This window comes from Balaenoptera musculus, chromosome 2 (genome assembly GCF_009873245.2).
Source record: "Balaenoptera musculus isolate JJ_BM4_2016_0621 chromosome 2, mBalMus1.pri.v3, whole genome shotgun sequence".
Classification (NCBI taxonomy): Eukaryota; Metazoa; Chordata; class Mammalia; order Artiodactyla; family Balaenopteridae; genus Balaenoptera; species Balaenoptera musculus.
The window spans coordinates 54,530,240-54,549,941 of record NC_045786.1 but is presented as its reverse complement, the minus strand read 5'-3'; the positions used below and the strand labels follow the sequence as shown (position 1 = coordinate 54,549,941).

The window sequence follows — 19,702 nt, the reverse complement described above, 5'->3', positions numbered from 1 at the left end:
TTCCCCTTTGGTAACCATAAGTTTGTTTTCTAAGTCTGTGAGTCTGTTTCTGTTTTGTAAATAAGTTCAGTTGTATAATTTTTTAGATTCCATATATAAGTGATAACATGTGATAATTGTCTTTGTCTGACTTACTTTACTCAGTATGATAATCTCTAGGTCCATCCATGTTGCTGCAAGTGGCATTATTTCATACTTTTTTATGGCTGAGTAATATTCTATTGTATATATATATCACATCTTCTTTATCCATTCATCTGTCAATGGACATTTAGGTTGTTTCCATGTCTTGGGTATTATAAATAGTGCTGCAATGAACATTGGGGTGCATGTATCTTTTCAGATTATGGATATATATTCTCTGGATATATACCCAGTAGTGGGATTGTTGGATCATATAGTACCTCTATTTTTAATTTTTAAGGAACTTCCATACTATTCTCCATAGTGGCCATAGCAATTTACATTCCTACCAACAGTGTAGGAGGATTCCCTTTTCTCCACACCCTCTCTAGCATTTATTGTTTATAGACTTTTTCATGAAGGCTTTTCTAACTGGTGTGAAGTGATACTTCATTGTAGTTTTAATTTGTATTTCTGTAATAATTAGCGATGTTGAGCATTTTTTCACATGCTTTTAGGCCATCTGTATGTCTTCTTTGGAGAAATGTCTATTTACATCTTCAGCCCATTTTTTTTATTGTGTTGTTTGTTTTTTTATATTGAGCTGCCTGAGCTGTTTGTATATTTTGGAAACTAAGCCCTTGTCAGTTGTATCATGTGCAAATATTTTCTCCCATTCTCTGGATTGTCTTTTCATTTTGTTTATGGTTTCCCTTGTTGTGAAAAAGCATTTATGCTTAATTAGGTCCCATTTGTTTATTTTTGTTTTTATTTTCATTACTCTAGATAATGGATCCCAAAAGGTATTGCTGCAATTTATGTCAAAGAATGTTCTGCCTATATTTCCCTCTAAGAGTTTTATAGTATCTTGTCATACATTTAGGTGTTTAATCCATTTTGAGTTTATTTTTGTGTATGGTGTTAGATAATGTTCTGATTTCACTCTTTTACATGTAACTGTCTGGCACCACTTATTGAAGAGGCTGTCTTTTCTCCATTGTATAGTCTTGACTACTTTGGCATAGATAAGTTGACCATAGGTGTATGGGTTTATTTCTGGGCTTTCTATCCTGTTCCATTGATTTATAAGTCTGTTTTTGTGCCAGTACCAAACTGTTTTGATTACTGTAGCTTTGTAGTATAGTCTGAAGTCAGGGAGCCTGATTCCTCCAGCTCCTTTTTTCTTTCTCAAGATTGCTTTGGCTATTTGAGTCTTTTACGTTTCCATACAAATTTTAAGATTTTTTTGGTTCTAGATCTGGAAAAAATGTCATGGGTAATTTGATAAGGATTACATTGAATCTGTAAATTACCTTGGGTAGTATAGTCATTTTGACAATATTGATTCTTCCAATCCAAGAACATGGTATATCTTTCCACCTGTGTGTGTCATCTTCAATTTCTTTTATCAGCATCATATATTTTTCTGAATACAGGTCTTTTACCTCCTTAGATAGGTTTATTCCTAGGTATTTTATTCTTTTTTATGCAGTGGTAAAGGGGATTGCTTCCTTAATTTCTCATCATTCCTTGCTAGTGTATAGAAATGCAACAGATTCCAGTGTGTTAATTTTGTATCCTGCAACTTTACTGAATTTATTGATGAGTGCTAGTAGTTTTCTGCTAGCATCTTTAGGATTTTCTACGTATAGTGTCATGCATCTGCAAACAGTGACAGATTTACTTCTTCTTTTCCAATTATTTCTTTTTCTTCTCTGTTTGCCATGGCTATGACTTCCAAAACTATGTTGAATAAAATTGGCAAGAGGACATCCTTGTCTTGTTACTGATCTTACAGGAAATGCTTTCAGCTTTTCACCATTAAGTATGATGTTAGCTATGGGTTTGTCATATATGGCCTTTATTATGTTGAGGTAGGTTCCCTCTCTGCCCACTTTCTGGAGAGTTATTATTATAATGGGTGTTGAACTTTGTCAAATTATTTTTTTGCGTCTATTGAGATGATCATACGGTTTTTTTTCCTTCAATTTGTTAATGTGGTGCATCACACTGATTGATGGATTGATCCCTTGATCATTATGTAGTGTCCTTCTTTGTCTCTTGTAACAGTCTTTATTTTAAAGTCTATTATGTCTGATATGAGTATTGCTACTCCAGCTTTCTTTTGAAAGCTGTGGATTTGTGGATATTGAAAAATTCTTGAGTCCCTGGGAAACATCCCACTTGATCATGGTGTATGATCCTTTATTATGTATTGTTGGATTTGGTTGGCTAGTGTTTTTGTTGAGGATTTTTGCATCTATGTTCCTTAGTGATTTGGCCTATAATTTTCTTTTTTTGTGATATCTTTGTCTGGCTTTTGTATCAGCGTGATGGTGGCCTCGTAGAATGAGCTTGGGAGTGTTCTTTCCTCTGCAATTTTTTGGAAGAGTTTCAGAAGGATAGATGTTAACTCTTCTGTAAAAGTTTGATAGAATTCGCCTGTGAAACTATCTGGTCCTGGACTTTTGTTTGTTGGAAGTTTTTTCATCACAGTTTCAATTTCAGTACTTGTGATTGCTCTGTTTATATTTTCTATTTCTTCCTGATTCAGTCTTGGAAGGTTGTACCTTTCTAAGAATTTGTCTATTTCTTCTAGGTTCTCCATTTTATTGGTGTATATTTGCTTGTAGTAGTCTCTTATGATACTCTGTATTTCTGTGGTGTCAGTTGTAACTTCTCCTTTCTCCTTCCTAATTTTATTGACTGGAATCCTCTCCCCCTTTTTCTTAATGAGTCTGACTAAAGGTTTATCAATTTTGTTTATCTTCTCAAAGAACCAGATTTTAGTTTCATTGATCTTTGCTATTGTTTCCTTGGCTCTATTTCAACTATTTCTGCACTGATCTTTATGATTTCTTTCCTTCTACTAACTCTGAGTTTTGTTTGTTATTTTTTCTCTAGTTGCTTTAGGTGTAAGGTTATGTCATTCATTTGGGATTTTTCTTGTTTCCTGAGGTTAGGTTGTATTGTTATAAACTTCTCTGTTAGAAATGCTTTTGCTGTGTCCCATAGGTTTTGGATCGTGGTGTTTGCCTCTAGGTATTTTTTGATTTCCTCTTTGATTTCTTCAGTGATCCATTGGTTGTTTAGCAGCATTTTTTTAGCCTCCACATATTTCTGTTTTTTACAGTTTTTTTTCTTGTACTTGATCTCTAATCTCATAGCGTCGTGAGTGGAAAAGATGCTTGAAATGATTTCAATTTTCTTAAATTTACTGAGGCTCAAATTTTGGCCCAAGATATGATCTATCCTGGAGAATGTTCCATGTGCACTTGAAAAGAATGTGTTTTCTGCTTGGATGGAATGCTCTATAAATATCAATTAAGTGTATAATGTGTCACTTAATGCTTATGTTTCCTTATTGATTTTCTGTCTGGATGGTCTGTCCATTGATGTAAGGGGGTATGTTAAAGTCCCCCACTATTATTGTGTTACTGTCAATTTCTCTTTTTATGTCTGTTAGCATTTGCCTTATATATTGAGGTGCTTCTATGTTGGGTGCATATATATTTACAAATGTTATATATTCTTCTTGGATTGATCCCTTGGTCATTATATAGTGTCCTTCTTTGTCTCTTGTAACAGTCTTTATTTTAAGTCTATTTTATCTGATATGAGTATTGCTACTGCAGCTTTCTTTTGATTTCCATTTGCATGGAATATCTTTTTCCATTCCCTCACTTTCAGTCTGTATGTGTCCCTAGATCTTAAGTGGGTTTCTTGTAGACAGCATATATACAGGTCTTGTTCTTGTGTCCATTCAGCCAGTTTGTGTCTTTTGGTTGGAGCATTTAATCCATTTACATTTAAGACAGTTACTGATATGTTTGTTCATAATGCCATTTTGTTTATTGTTTTGGATTTGTTTTTGTAGGTTTTTTTTCTTCTCTTCCTCTTTTGTTCCTTTCTCTTCTGATTTGATGACTATGTTTAGTGTTGTATTTAGATTCCTTTTTCTTTTGTGTGTGCATCTATTGTTTTTTGGTTTATCATTACCATGAGGTTTTGATATAGAAGTCTATATATATATACAAGATTGTTTTAAGTTGCTGGTCTTTTAATTTCCAATGCATTTTCAATATCCTGCATTTGTACACTCCTGATAATTGCTGGTTTTGATATCATATTTGTATGTGGATGATTTCCTACCTTTACTTTTTCTTTGCCTTTACCAGTGAGCTTTCCCATTTGTAATTTTTTTGTTTCTAGTTGTGGTCTTTTCTTTTCCACCTAAAGAACTTCCTTTAGCGTTTGTTGTAAAGTTGGTTTGCTGGTGCTGAATTCTCTTGGAGTTTGCTTGTCTGTAAATCTTTTGATTTCTCTGTTGAATCTGAATGAGGGCCTTGATGGTAGAGTATTATTTGTTGTAGGTTTTCCCCTTTTATCACTTGAAATATATCATGCCACTCCCTTCTGGCCTGCAGAGCTTCTGCTAAAAAAATCAGTTAATAACCTTATGGGAATTCCCTTGTATGTTATTTGTTGTTTTTCCCTTGTTGCTTTTAATATCTTCTCTTTGTGTTTATTTTTTTTCAGTTTGATTAATATGTGTCGCTGCATGTTCCTCCTTGGGTTTATCCTGCCTGGGACTCTCTGCACTTCCTGGACTTGGGTGATTGTTTCCTTTCCCTTGTTAGGGAAATTTTCAGCTATTATCTCTTCAAATATTTTTTCAGGCCCTTTCTCTCTCTCTTCTCCTTCTGGGACCCATATAATGTGAATGTTGGTGCATTTAATGTTGTCCCAGAGGCCTCTTAAACTGTCCTTATTTCTTTTTGCTCTTTTTTCTTTATTCTGTTCTGCAGCAGTGATTTCCACCTTTCTGTCTTCCAGCTCATTTATCTGTTCTTCTGCCTCATTTATTCTGCTATTGATTCCTTCTGGTGTATTTTTGATTTCAATTATTTTATTGTTCATCTCTATTTTTTCTTTATATCTTCTAGCTCTTCATTAAACATTTCTTGTATCTTCTCAGTCCATGCCTCCATTCTTTTTCTGATATCTTAGATCATCTTTATTATCATTAGTCTGAATTCTTTTTCAGGTACATTGCCTATCTCCATTTCACTTAGTTATTCCTCTGGAGTTTTATCTTGTTCCTTCATCTGGAACATATTCCTCTGCCATCTTATTTTGTCTAACTAATCCACAGGCTGCAGGATTGTAGTTCCTCTTGCTTCTGGTGTCTGGCCCCTTGTGGATGAGGCTGGCCTGAGAGGCTTGTTCAGGCTACCTGGTGGGAGGGACTGGTGCCCGCCCTCTGGTGGGTGAAGCTGGGTTTTGTCTCTCTGGTGGACAGGGCAATGACAAGGTGTGTGTTTAGTGGTGGCTGTGGGCTCAGAAAGACTCTAAGTAGCCTATCTGCTAATGGGTGGGATTGTGTTCCAGCCCTGTTGGTTGTTTGTCCTGAGGCATCCTAGGACTGGAGCCTAAGGGCTCTTGGGTGGGGCCATGTCTTGGCATCTAAATGGCCTCTAGAAGAGCTCATGCCAATGATTCCTCCCCAGTACCTCCACCACCAGTGTCCTTGTCACCTTAGTGAGCCACAGTCACCTCATGCCTCCTCAGGAGACCCTCCAAGTCCAGCAGGTAGGTCTGTCCCAGGCTCCTCTGAAGTCACTCCTTTTCCCCCTGGGTCCTGGTGCACACAAGAGTTTATGTGCACCCTCCAAGAGTGTAGTTTCTGTTTCCCCAAATCCTGTGGAGTTCCTGCAATCAAGCCCCACTGGCCTCCAAAGCCAAATGCCGTGGGGGCTCCTCTGCCTGATGTCAGACCCCAGACTAGGGAGCCTGACGTGGGGCTCAGAACTCTCACTCTTGTGGGAGAACCTCTTCAGTATAATTATTATCCAGTTTGTGGGTCACCCACCTGGTGGCTATGGGATTTGATTGTATTGTGAATGTGCCTGTCCTACCATCTTGCTGTGCCTTCCTCTTCAGAAGTAGAATATCCTTTCTGTAGGTTCCAGTCTTTTTTGTCAATGGTTGTTCAGCAGTTTGTTGTGATTTTGGTGTTTTCATGAGAGTAGGTGAGATCAGGTCCTTCTACTCCACCATCAGCCTTGCATCCAGGCTGCTGGCTCCCTCAGGTCAGTTCAGCTCTCACCACATGAGTCATCTGAAAAATTGAGCTGGGCAGCTCAGCCCTTGAATAGCCATTCCACTCCTGTGAAGATATTTTCTGAATAAGCATTCAGCAACCATGCTAGCTTCAGAGCAGTAAGTGCAGTTGTCCCTCGGTGTCCACAGGGGATTTGTTCCAGGACCCATGAGGATAATAGAATCCTGGGATGCTCAAGTCCCTTACATAAAATGATGTCACTGTAGCTTTTAATATATTTTATTTTTTATTGAAATACAATTGATGTATAATATTATATTAGTGTCGGGTGTACTAACAGTCATTTGACATTTATTACATACATTATGAAATAATCACAATAAATCTAGTAACCATTTGTCCTCATATAAAGTTATTACAATGTTATTGACCATATTCCTTATGCTATATACTACATTCCCATGGTTTATTTAGTTTATAATTGAAAATTTATACCTCTTAGTTCCCTTCACCTATTTTGCCCATCCCCCACCCATCATCCCTCTGGAAGCCACCCATTTTTTTCTCTGTATTTGTGAGTCTGTTTTTATTTTGGTTTTTTGTTTGTATTGTTAATTGAGTCCAAAGATAATTGAGATCATATGGTATTTGTCTTTATCTATTTGACTTAATTCACTTAGCATAATGCCCTATAGGTCCATCCATGTTTTCATAAATGTCAAGATTTCATTCTTTTTATGGATGAGCAATATTCCATTGCATAGATATACCATATCATTTTTATTCATTCACCTATCAATGGACACTTAGACTGTTTCTACATCTTGGCTATATAAATAATGCTGCAATAAATATTGGGGTACATCTATATTTTTTTGAATTAGAGTTTTTGTTTTCTTTGTGTAAATACTCAGAAGTTAAATTGCTGGATTATATAACAGTTGTATTTTAAATATCTTGAGGAACCTCCATACTGTTTTCCATAGTGGCTGCCTCAATTTGCAATCCCACCAACAGTGCATGAGAGTTCAAATTTATTTTTTTCAATGATTTTTTAAAATAAATGTCTTTCTTTATTTTTTGGCTGCATTAGGTTTTCGTTGCTGAGTGCAGGCTTTCTCTAGTTAAGGTGACCGTGGGCTACTCTTCACTGTGGTGTGCAGGCTTCTCATTGTAGTGTCTTCTCTTGTTGCAGAGCACAGGCTCTAGGTGCACAGGCTTCAGTCGTTGTGGCACACAGGCTCAGTAGTTGTGGTGCACGGACTTAGCTGCTCCACTGCATGTAGGATCTTCCCGGACCAGGTCTCAAACCCATGTCCCCTGCATTGGCAGGCAGATTCTTAACCACTGTGCCACCAGGGAAGTCCCAAGAGTTCACTTTTCACCACATCCTCACCAACAGTTATTTGTTATCTTTTTGATTATTTAATGTCATTCTGATAGGTGTGAGGTGGTATCTCATGTTGTTTTTTAATTGCATTTCCCTGATGTTTAGTAATGTTGAGCATCTTTTCATGTATCTGTTGTCCATCTGTATATCTTCTTTGGAAAAATGGCTGTTCAGGTCCTCTGCTCGTTTTTAACTGGGTGGTTTGTTTTTTTGATGTTCAGTTGTATGAGTTTGTTACATACTTTGGATATTAACTTCTTATCAGATATATCATTTGAAAATATCTTCTACCATTTATTAGGCTGCCTTTTCATTGTGTTGACAGTTTTCTTCACTATGCAAAAGATTTTAGTTTAATGTAGTCCCACGCCCCCCCTTTTTTTTGCCTTTTTATACCTTGCCTGAGACAAATCCAAAAAAACATTGTTAAGAATGATGTCAAAGAATATACTGTCTAGGTTTTCTTCTAGGAGTTTTATGGTTTGTGCTCTTACATTTAAGTCTTTAATTAATTTTGAGTTTATTTTTGTATATGATGTGAGGAAGCGGTCCATTTTTATTCTTTTGAGTGTAGCTGTCTGGTTTTCCAAAAAACATTTATTGAAGAGGCTGTCTTTTCCTCCACTGTATATTCTTTCTTCCTTTGTTGCAGATTAATTGATCATATAAGCATGGGCTTATTTCTGGGCTCTCTATTTTGTTCTATTGATCTATGTGTCTGTTTTTGTGCCAGTACCATACTGTTTTGATTACTGTAGCTTTGTATTATAGTTTGAAATTAGGTACCATGATACTTCTAGCTTTGTTCTTTTTCTCAAGATTGTTTTGGCTTTTTTTTAAAGCTTTTAATAAAATTTTAGAATTATTTCTTCTTGTTCTGTAAAAAATGCCATTGGTATTTTGATAGAGATTGAATTGAATCTAAGTTTGGCTTGGGTACTATGGTCATTTTAAAAATATTAATTCTTCCAATCTATAAGCATGGAGTATATGTCCATTTATTTATGTCATCTTCAACTTTTTTCATCAATGTCTTATAGTTTTTTGAGTACAAATCTTTTACCTCCGTGGTTAGATTTATGCCTGGTATGTTATTCTTTTTGATGCAATTGTAAATGACTGTTTTCATAATTTCTCTTTCTGATAGTTTGTTATCAGTGTATAGAAATGTAACAGATTTTTGTGTGTTAATTTTGTATCCTGCAACTTTATTGAAGTCATAGAAGAGTTCTAGTAGTTGTTTGGTGGAATCTTTAGGATTTTTTTATATATAGTATCCTGTCATCTGCAAACAGTGACAGATTTACTTCTTTCCAATTTAGTTTCCCTTTTTTTTTTTTTGTCTGATTGCTGTGGCTAGGAATTCCAATACTATGCTAAATAAAAGTGGTAAGAATGGGCATCCCTGTCTTGCTCCTGATCTTAGAGAAGATAATTTTAGTTTTTCACCATTGAATAAGATGTTGGCTGTGGGTTTGTCATAAATGGCCTATATTATGTTATGTTCCCTCTATACCTAATTTGTTGGTATTTTATATTAAATAGATGTTGAATTTTGTCAAAAGCTTTCTCTGTATCTATTAAGAAGGTCATATGATTTTTATTCCTCAATTTGATAATGAGGAGTATCACATTGATTGATTTGTTAATATTGAACCATCCTTGCATCCCTGGGATAAATCCCACTTGATTATGGTCAAGTGTGATCCTTTTGGTGTATTGTTGAAATCGGTTTGCTAATATATTTTTGGAAATTTTTACATCTATGTTCATTGGTTATATTGACCTGTAATTTTCCTTTTTTTATATTGTCTTTGTCTGATTTTGGTATCAAGGTGATGCTAGCCTTGTAGAATGGGTTTGAAAATGTACTTTCCTCTTCAATTTTTTGAAATAGTTTGAGAAGGATGAGCATTAACTTTTCTTTAAATGTTTGGTAGAATTCACCTGTGAAGCCATCTTGTCCTTGACTTTTGTTTGTTAAGAGTTTTAAAATTAATGATTCAATTTTATTACCGGTAATTGGCTGTTTATACTTTCTATTTTTTCCTGATTCAATCCTGGCAGATTGTATGTTTTTAGGAATTTATTCATTTCTCCTAGGTTTTCCATTTTATTGGTGCATAGTTGTTCATAGCAATCTCTATGATCTTTTGTATTTCTCTGGTGCTGATTGTAACTTTTCATTTTTATTACTGATTTTAGTTATTTGTGTCTGCTCTCTTTCTTTCTTGATGATTCTTGGTCTCATTGAATTTTCTATTGCTTCTTAGTCTCTATTTTTTTAAATTTCTGCTCTTATTGTTATTATTTCTTCTAATAACCTTTGGGTTTGTTTGCTCTTTTTCTAGTTCCTTTAGGTGTAAGGTTATACTGTTTGAGATTTATTTGTTGGTTTTCTAAAGTAGGTTTGTATAACCTACTATACACTTCCCTCTTAGAACTGCTTTTGCTGCAAAGATTTTGGAAAATTGTGTTTACATTTTCATTTGTCTCCAGGTATATTTTTATTACCACTTTGACTATTTAGTAGCATATTGTTTAGACTCCATGTTTTTGCATTTTTTGCTATTTTTTCTCCTGTAATTGATTTCTAGTGTCATATCACTGTGGTTGCAAAAAATGCTTGATCTGATTTCAATTTTCTTAAATTTATTGAGACTTGTTTTGTGGCCTAGCATGTGATCTATCCTGCAGAATGTTCCACGTGCATTTGAAAATAATGTTTATTCTGTTGCTTTTGTATGGAATGTTCTACATATATCTATTAAGGCCACCTGATCTAATGTTTCATTTAAGCTTAGTGTTTCCTTATTGATTTTCTGTATGGTTGATCTGTCCATTGAGGTAAGTGTGGTGTTAAAGTCCTGTACTATTATTATGTTACTGTCAGTTTCTTTTTTTATGTTCGTTAATATATGCTTTATGTATTTAGATGGTCCTATGTCGTGTGCATAGATATTTTCAATTGTTATATCTTATTACTAGGTTGATCACTTAATCATTATATAATGTCCTTCTTTGTTTCTTGTTACAGTCTTTGTTTTATTGTCTATTTTGTCTGATACAAGTATTGCTACTCCAAATTTCTTTTGTTTCCATTTGCATTGAATACCTTTTTTCATTCCTCATTTTCAGTCTGTGTGTATCTTTAGATCTGAAATGAGTCTCTTGTAGGCAGCATATATATGGGTCTTGTTTTTGTATCTACTCAGTGCCATTCTATGTCTTTTGAGTGGAACATTCAGTCTATTACAATTAAAGTAATTATTGATAGTTATGTACTTATTGACACTTTGTTAATTGTTTCCTGGTTGTTTTGTGGGGATTTTTTATCCTATGGTTTCTATATGAACACATATATTCTGTGGCTAGGGGGTATAGATCTATTGGATAGAAGGAGTATCACATTGTATACTTTGCATACTTTAATAATCTTTTAAGTGATATTACCCAAGTTCACAGTTAACTACTGTTTCTTTGTTTCTATCATACTGGATAAATATATCAGCATTGAAAATTGTCCCAGTGCAATATCACTTCATGTATCACTCTAGACAGAAGAATACTGAGAAGCTTCCCGAGTTGCCTTTATAACCAGTGTTACTAAAATCAAGTCAAATGTCTACCTGTGCCATTATCCACTATAAGTTGGATGAAAGTGGTAAATTGTCAAGAGCATTAGTGTGTGTGTAAGGAATGCTTATTTGTTGGTAGTTGTCCTGTCTGGATAAGGATGAGCATAAGTATCAAGTACCGAGATCCCGTTGAGTGGCCTTCTAATAAGACAACATTCTCAGAACTGGCTTAATTTTTAACCTCCTCAATAATTGCACGATACCCTTACCATGTGTCTTGCATTTTTTGTCTTGCATTTTTAAATCAGAGGTACTTTTACATCATAAGGTATTTATAAAGTCTTTATTGGGTGGAATACAACTTTAGAATTTTCCATTTGAGATAACTGCTATGTTACTTATTTGCAAAGTTCAGTACAGAGGATTATAGACTATTTGCAAAAAGTTAAAAATTCAGAGAGGAAACAAGTGGATAAATGAAATGGCAAGGGTGACAATGGATGAAGCAACTGTGATTTTTGTGGCAAGGAAAGCCTATATGATTAATTAAAATGGAACCAATGTTATGCTTTATTTTTAATTAATTTAATGCATTGTATGATCTGATCTATTTTCCTTGTGATGTTTTGCTGCAGGTCAAAAACTAAAACAAGTTACTGTTCTTTCAAGTGAACAAGTTATTTTCAGGGAAGAAAAGTGAGCAGCTACTTTGGTACATTCGAAATTCTTATGTGTTTTATGACTAGTGATATCAGTAGTCGATGTGAGATCATTCAGAGACTCAAGAAAGAATATTTTTATGATAGATATATTTTTTCTTGTGAATGTCTCTACATGGTTCAAGGAATTCTCATTATTGTTTCTTCCCTTTTTGAAACGTTTTTAAAAAGTAACCTGAATAATTTTGGAGAGTCATTGCCGTAATTCCTTTTTTCACTATTTTGTATTGAATGACAATAATCTTGTAGTTAAATGCAAGTGTGCTAAACATTGATATTTTTAATCTATATCTGGAACATTCAGAACATAGATGTTTCTACTTATACTTGTACTGTAATTATACCACATATAATTTTGCTACACTAATTACTCTTCAAACTTTTAGTTGATTAAGTTTTTTCTGTGTTTTCCCAATAGATTTTATCTAATTTTATTAGAACAATCCAAGGTCACTTTTTTCGATGTTACATATATAAGAATTCCATTATTCAGGTACTAAATAGAATGTCTACTCTACCATGTACTGTTCTTTATTCATAGTGCAGTAGATAAGCCTGAAGGAAATAAGCCTGGCTGTGGAAATGCTTATTTGTTGGGAGGGTGCTTGTCTGGATCGATGATGAGCACAACTGTCTGAGGATGCTGAGGGACTCATTCCAGATGTCAATCTGAGGTCCATATGAATGCCCCTCTAATAGGACAAATAAGACTCTTAGAGCCTGGCTCTATTTGGTGACCCCTCAGTAACAACATAATGCCACTGTTAGCATGCTTTTTTCTTTCTCACAGAAAAGGGCATTAGTGTCCTATCTTGTAAGGCAGTATGCACCTTTATGATCAGTGATCCATTTTGCTTTATTTTGCTCACTTTGAACAGAGTCACAAATATGACTATATATACATGTATATAGGAAATATGTTCTTGAGTCATGAATGAGAAAATGAAAAGGATTGAATTAAGAAGTGAACAAGCAACTGTGATGGGTACTGAAAGTCTCAGTCATGTTGAACTAAAAGAGGGGAACACTGCATGTGTACAGTAAATAATGGTAATGGAACCAAATTTTAGTTCTTTGTTATTTTTACTACTGAATATTTTCTAAGACTCTGCTTTTCTTTTTGTCATGTTTTGCTGAAATTGAAGGACTGGAATCAGGTCTTCCAATTCAGAGAATAAGGGTGAGTAGCTTTTTGAAATTCATATTTCATATGTTCTGTGCCAGGTCCTGAGGTCTCTCTGTTTATCTTTTAAGAGGCTTATTTGAGAATATTTTGATGATGTGTCCTTTATCTCTTTGAGACCCTCACTAAGGTCACTTACATTATTGAATCTTTATAATTTCTTCTTTCATTTTAACTCTTTTCTGCTTTGATGGAAAAATGTAGAATTTTAGAGAATTTTTGGTAATTTTATAGTGGATCAAAAAATTATTGTAGTAAAATCGAAATCTTCCAAAATATTATCAGATTTTCCTCATCTGTTTTATTGTTGGGATTTCAGGATACAGACTCAATTATTCATAGGCATTTGTGGTCACATTGCATTACATTTTTGTTTCTACTTTAATCTTTGTGGATTAGCATAAATTAGTTGTTTCTCATTTTTGCAACATGGAAAGTTGTATGTGAAATTTTGTTAGATCTCTTCAAGACCATGAAGTTTTTATACAATAAACGTTGCCATATTCTTTTGAAACCCAAAATAGTTCAGTTTTCAATACTGTGTTGGGCTAAAAAGAAAAGGTATTATGTTAGAGATATCAAATGGAAAAATATGAAATATCATATATGGCATCATTATTTCTAAAACTTGAATATGCATCACGAAAAACAGTGGTCCATATATTTCCTGGCAAGCTATGTTGAAGATTATGTGTTACCTGGTACTTTGAGATTAATGCCCTAAGGATAGGTAAACATTTTTCTTGACAAAGTTCGGTCACAGATTCCATCAAGAAGTACTTATGTTTATATTAATTATGTATTGTTTATTTATATTTTTTCTATAGAACCATAGAAGATAATTCTAAAGAGTTGAGTAATAACTAAAAAAAAATAGTCATAGATCAAAAAAGGAAATTGGTTTAGCCAGATATTGAAATGAACTCTAGAACCTCGATCATTAACAAACTTTTGAGCAAGCATATGAAGAGCAGGAAAAAATGGGACGTTTTTACTTTTAAAAATGTCTTCTCGCAAACCCTTATTTGCATATTTGTTACTATTAGTAGATTCACAGAGCCATGAAGTCAGGGATACTGTCTCAATCCAAAGAGTATAACACTATATTGATGCATAATATATTTTCAGTAAATTGCCCATATTATTACTCTACAATAATACAGGATTCAGACACAGAAGCAGAATAGGACTGGCATAATAGAACCCTTCATTATGACCAGCTCCAACCTCTTCTCCCCAAATGCTGCTCCTTCTGAAAAATGTACTTTATTTTTATGTATTTTTTAAGTTTATAAAAATGGACTGTATAATTTTGTTCCCTTTGTGACTACATCATTTGCACAAGATTCTTACTAATCAGATGAACATTTTATTTGAAACATCAAATTCATTGTTGTAAATGTGTTAGTAATATGCTCTTCTTATTTTGTATGTCTTTATTTTTTAAGTATTTTATTTTAAATATAGCAGTATGTCTTTTAGATTTAGCATTTTGTGTTATCTCTAATTCTTGATTAATCTTGCCAGGAGGGTTTCAATCATACTAACTATTTCAAATTACTAATATTTGTTAATATTTCTTATTGCCTGTCTGCTTTCTATTTTGGTGTTTTTATGCCCTTAATCTCATTAATTTTTCTTTACTCTTCTGAAGTTTGATTCAGTCTCCTTGATCTAGCTCTTGTGATATATAATCTATTGATTTTCAGCCTTCTTCAATTCTCATATATTGCTTTTTACTCTAAACTTCCCTATAAGTCACAAGAGCACAAGTTTGGCATTCTTCATCCTTCTTATTACTCATATAAATGTATTTTCTAATTTCCATATTGATTTATTTTTGAATTATGTATTATTTAGAAGGACATTGCTTAATTTCCAAGCAGCTGGACTTTCTCTATCGATTTTTATTACTGATTTCTAACTTGATTCCATATGATAAAAAATACTTTGAATAGATTTTATTAATTTGGAATAATTTTGTATCTCTGTAATGGCCCAGAGGGTGGCAGAATTTAGTGAATATTCCATTTTCACTGATTATTACATTAGCATGTAATTATATCATTGTGGATGCAGTATTCTATACTTGCCAGTTATTTCCATTTTGAAATTGCCACATCCATATCTGATGTGTATTTACTAACCTATGATCTGAAAATGAGTTAGTCATTGAAAGTCATGTAGGAGATTGTCATGGAAATAAGGCACCTGGGTTGTTTTTGGAATGCTTGTAATATTTGTATTACAACCTGTGTGTTGATTAGTTGCTGTGTTTGGATGGCAAATTAATTAAGTTGTACAATTATAGTGCATGCTCTTTTCTACACATATATTTTAGTAGAAAGTTTAAAATATCCCATCAAAATAGACCAAATATTAGCTAATACATTTCCTAGGAATATTGTCTACCAAATAATGTGTTATTTGGGGACTAACAATTGATGTCTTTAGGATAAGTCAAGAAGTTCTCTTTTAAACACAGACATTTCGTAAATCAAACATTGCAATAACGTTAAATACTCACAGCCATGCCATGATAGCCTTTCAATTCCAATCACTTGAATACTATTATTAATTTCAAAACAAAATTTGTATACTAAGGTTCAGATGTTCTGAAAAAGCTATTGTTTAGATAAATCATACAAGGTTTTATTTATAATAATAATTTAAATTCTGATAATTAATTTATGATGACAATGAGAGGGCAAAATTGATTACACTGTATTTAAAAGAGTGTATGAAGAAATTACTCAGGATAGCTTCCTAGTAGGAATTTTTAAGATTCTGGTGCTACGTGTGTTTCTTTCCAGATAACTTGAGAAGATTTATATTTGGTTTATGGATTTTTCTTTTCATTTCTTTGTCCTTTGTGCTGGCAATTCATGCTTGAGAATGAACAAATAAGAAAATAAATATAAAGCTGTAAGTTATGGTGTCATGTTAAAGTAGTAGATTAATGACACAGAATACAAAAAATTTTAATCTAGTGGTAAATCTTGAAAATTATTATCATTTCATTGAAAGGTCTAATAGCTACTGATACACTCTTATTTTGCACCAACCACCCTATAAACATTGTGTGGTTTATTCAGATGAGAGCCTAGATGTGTGTTTATGTATGTATGAGTGTGTTTGTGAACTTGACACAGAGACACAAGAACATCTGGTTGCCAGTGTGCTTTGTATATATAAGGTTAGGGTCCTGTCGAATCAAACTTACATATCAAACATGGCTTACCTAACTCTGGAGTGTGTCCACAAGTCAAGAATTTCCAATAAACATAGATTAAAGTCTCCTTGCCCTCAATATTCACAAGTTATCTTGTCAGTATCTTCTAAGTATACTGTTTGTGTGAAGATAAATCCAAGGTCATTTCTCCAGGCCAGCTTTAGTTATGTGGTAAACTCATTATTTACTTAATTACAAAAAAATGGTAATTAGATTGAGAGACTGTGGCAAAGTGGGCATGATTGAATAGAGATTGGAGTGTAAGTTAGTGATGCTCTTGGTTTGGTTAAGCAGGTCTAAGAAAAATGGAAAAGCACATATGGCAGGAAAGCATTAATATGATTCCATCTAGAGAGTTTGGCTAAATTTTTGCAGATTAGAAATATGGGTGTTGCCCCTAAATAGAAAAAGTAAAAGTTTTTTAAAAAAATACTACTGGAGAGAGAAAATTAATGAAAAAATTGTAAGTGCAGATCGAGTAAAAATATAGTTAGATCTAGTGATACAATCAGTAGATCAGCACTTGGCAATAATAGTATTGTTCCAATGTGAACTAATATTGCTTAGGAGAGTGAGAAAAGATAAAGTTGCTAACAGCAAGCTTATATGGGATGTTGTTGTGGTGTTGATTGCTTTTTGCTCCAATAATCTGATAAATATTGAAAATTGATTTCTGCCACATTATTTATTCTGTTCTAATTTTTGCATGTGTCAACATTACCATATTCCAAACTGTGCCATCCCCATAGAGAGAAGTGGTTCTTCAGAAGTTTATGCAGTTGCCAAATTGCTAGCTTCAATAAACTAAAGCTGAAGCATTTACTAAAGCTGAAGCATTTACTGTCTTGTTAATACAAATAATAGCTCTGTAGGAATGTAGCCCAGTTATAGAAATGCTCATTTGTCAAGAGCTACCTTACCAAGATCAATGGTAAGCATACTTGTCTGGGGATTCTAGAAGATTATTTCCAGACATTAATCAGAGGTTCCAGCTGGATGTCTATTCATAGGACGAGAACAATTTAAAAATTGGGCCAATATGGTGACCTCCTCAGTAATTTTACAGTGCCTCTATGCACATGCTTTTCCATTCTTATCAAATTGCACTGTCATAATACCTTCATTAGGCAGACTTCATGCTTAGAGTTTCACATTAAAGAGAGGTCTGGTGTTTCATATATTTTAAACTATTTGTTGTTAACTGTGAACAAATATTGAAATAAAAATTTAAATATAGAAACATATAAATAACTTAAAAAGTGGTCAAGTGACTATAATTAGTGTTATCAGTAATATTGGGAAATTATAAGGGAATATAGGACATTTAGATGTTACATAATGGCAATGAGACCAAATTGTATTTTATTATGATTACCATTTATGCATTTTCTCAATTAATATTTACTTTTTCTGACAATTTTTTTTTGCATAGAATTGCTACAACTAGTATCAGCACATAAGAGAATAGAAATAAGCAGCTCCATCCATGTGCCTTTTGGAATTCTTCATATGCTGGGAGGACCATAAATTGTGTCTTAATAAATTTAAAACAATTAAATTAATATAAGCCATGTTAGTTTAATTCCACAATGTGATGGAATTAGAAATCAATAAAGAATATCTCTTGAAAATCCTCCAAATAATTAGAAATTGAAATTAGCATTTCTAACATATTCATTGGTCAAAGAAAATTATACAGCATTTTGAAATGGAAAAGATTAAAACATAGCATGTCAAAATGTATGGGATGCACCTAAAGCTGTATTTAGGGGGAAATTTATAGCACTAAAATGCCTATGTTAGAAAAGAAGAAAGATCTCAAACCAATGACTTTATTTTCCACCTTAAGACATTTTAAAAAGAGCAAACTAAACCCAGAGTAAGAGAAAGAAAGGCAACCATACAGATAAGAGCAAAATCAATACAATAGAAAATAAATATATATATAAAGAAAAATAAATGAAATTGAAAACTGGTCAATTGAGAAGATGAATAACATTGACAAAATTATAGCCAGATTAAGGCGGGGGGAAGACGCAAATACCATTATCTGGAAATGTGAGAAAGGGGCATCATTAGAGATTCTATGGATATTAAAATGTTAAAAAGTGGAATTTATGAAAGATGTATGCCAATAAATTTGACAAACCCAAGTTCATGTACCCAATGCACAGTGAGGACAAACAAATCAAAATATCAGAGTTTGGAGCAGAGAAAATTTTATTGCAAGGGCCATGCAAGGAGAAAGAAGTGGCTCATGCTCAAAAGACCCCAATTCTCAGATGGGTTTTAAGGAGAGATTTTTTAAAGCAAGGTGAGGGAGAGGAGTCACAGTGTGTGTGATCAGCTTGTGCACAATCCTCTGATTGGTTGATGAAGAGGTAACAGGGTGTTGTCACAAGGGTTAACATTATCAATCCTCAGACTTTAGTAAGTCTGGGGGCTACGTGCTCATGATCATCAAGTTGTTAATTTCTTCCACTTGTGGAGGTTTTAGCATCAGTAAAACAACTCAGTAAATGTGCATCAGATACTGTTTAGGTACTTCAGAGAGGAACTAAAGATTCTGAGACTGCCATATGGCTGATTTACTGTTTAAATTGTTACCAGTTCTCCTAGCCCAACTACTACTTTTGTCACTACATGTTCACATCCTTTCAATCATTAATTCTTGAGCCAGACCTTTGTGACTCATGGGAGGCCTTGGGAGACTACAGCTTTTCTACAAACAACAGGCAGTCAGAGGACATGGGGGGAGGGCCCTGTCCTGGGAAGGCCCCATAGAGTCCTGCTTAGTTAAAAAAATGAAATGGAAAAATTTATTGAAGGATACAAACTACCAAAATTCAATCATGAAGAAATAGATAATCTGAATAACCCTCCTTCAGTGAAATAATAACTTGTAATTAAAATATTTTCCACAAAGAAAACTCCAAGCCCATATAGCTTCACATGAAATAAAAAATAATTCTACACAATTGTCTATAAAATTTAAAAGAAGGGAACACTTTCCTACTCATTCTATATGAACAACTTTACCTTGATTTAAACAAAAAAAAACATGCAATTTAAAAAATACACAAAAATATTCCTCATGAGCATAAGTGCAAAAAGTCTAATCAAAACTGTAGTAAATGAAATCCAACAATATATAGAAATATTGCCTGATGGAGTAGGGTTTATCCAAGGACTGCAAGGATGGTTTAACATTTAAAAATCAATCAATGTAGGAAAAGCACTTCTGGAAAGTCAGAGTAAAAAAAACCTTCAAAAAATCTGCTCCTCTATAAAATTAACAAGAACCATGACCAAAAATGGTCAGAATTAATTTTTCAGAACTTTGGAAATTAACCAAAGGCTTATAGAATGTCAAAGAACATTTATTCAAGAAAACTGGCTGACTTTCACTAAGA

The 19,702-nt window shown here is 33.7% G+C and overlaps 2 non-coding genes across 2 annotated transcripts; both read left to right on the top strand.

Annotated features, from left to right (window-relative positions):
• The first annotated feature begins 12,485 nt into the window (after nt 1-12,485).
• Nucleotides 12,486-12,552, top strand: LOC118891576. The gene has a single exon (XR_005019131.1). It is a non-coding gene; the product is annotated as a small nucleolar RNA SNORD109A (small nucleolar RNA).
• A 4,659-nt stretch (nt 12,553-17,211) lies between these two features.
• On the top strand, nt 17,212-17,278 carry LOC118891577. The gene has a single exon (XR_005019132.1). It is a non-coding gene; the product is annotated as a small nucleolar RNA SNORD109A (small nucleolar RNA).
• Nucleotides 17,279-19,702: the final 2,424 nt, after the last annotated feature.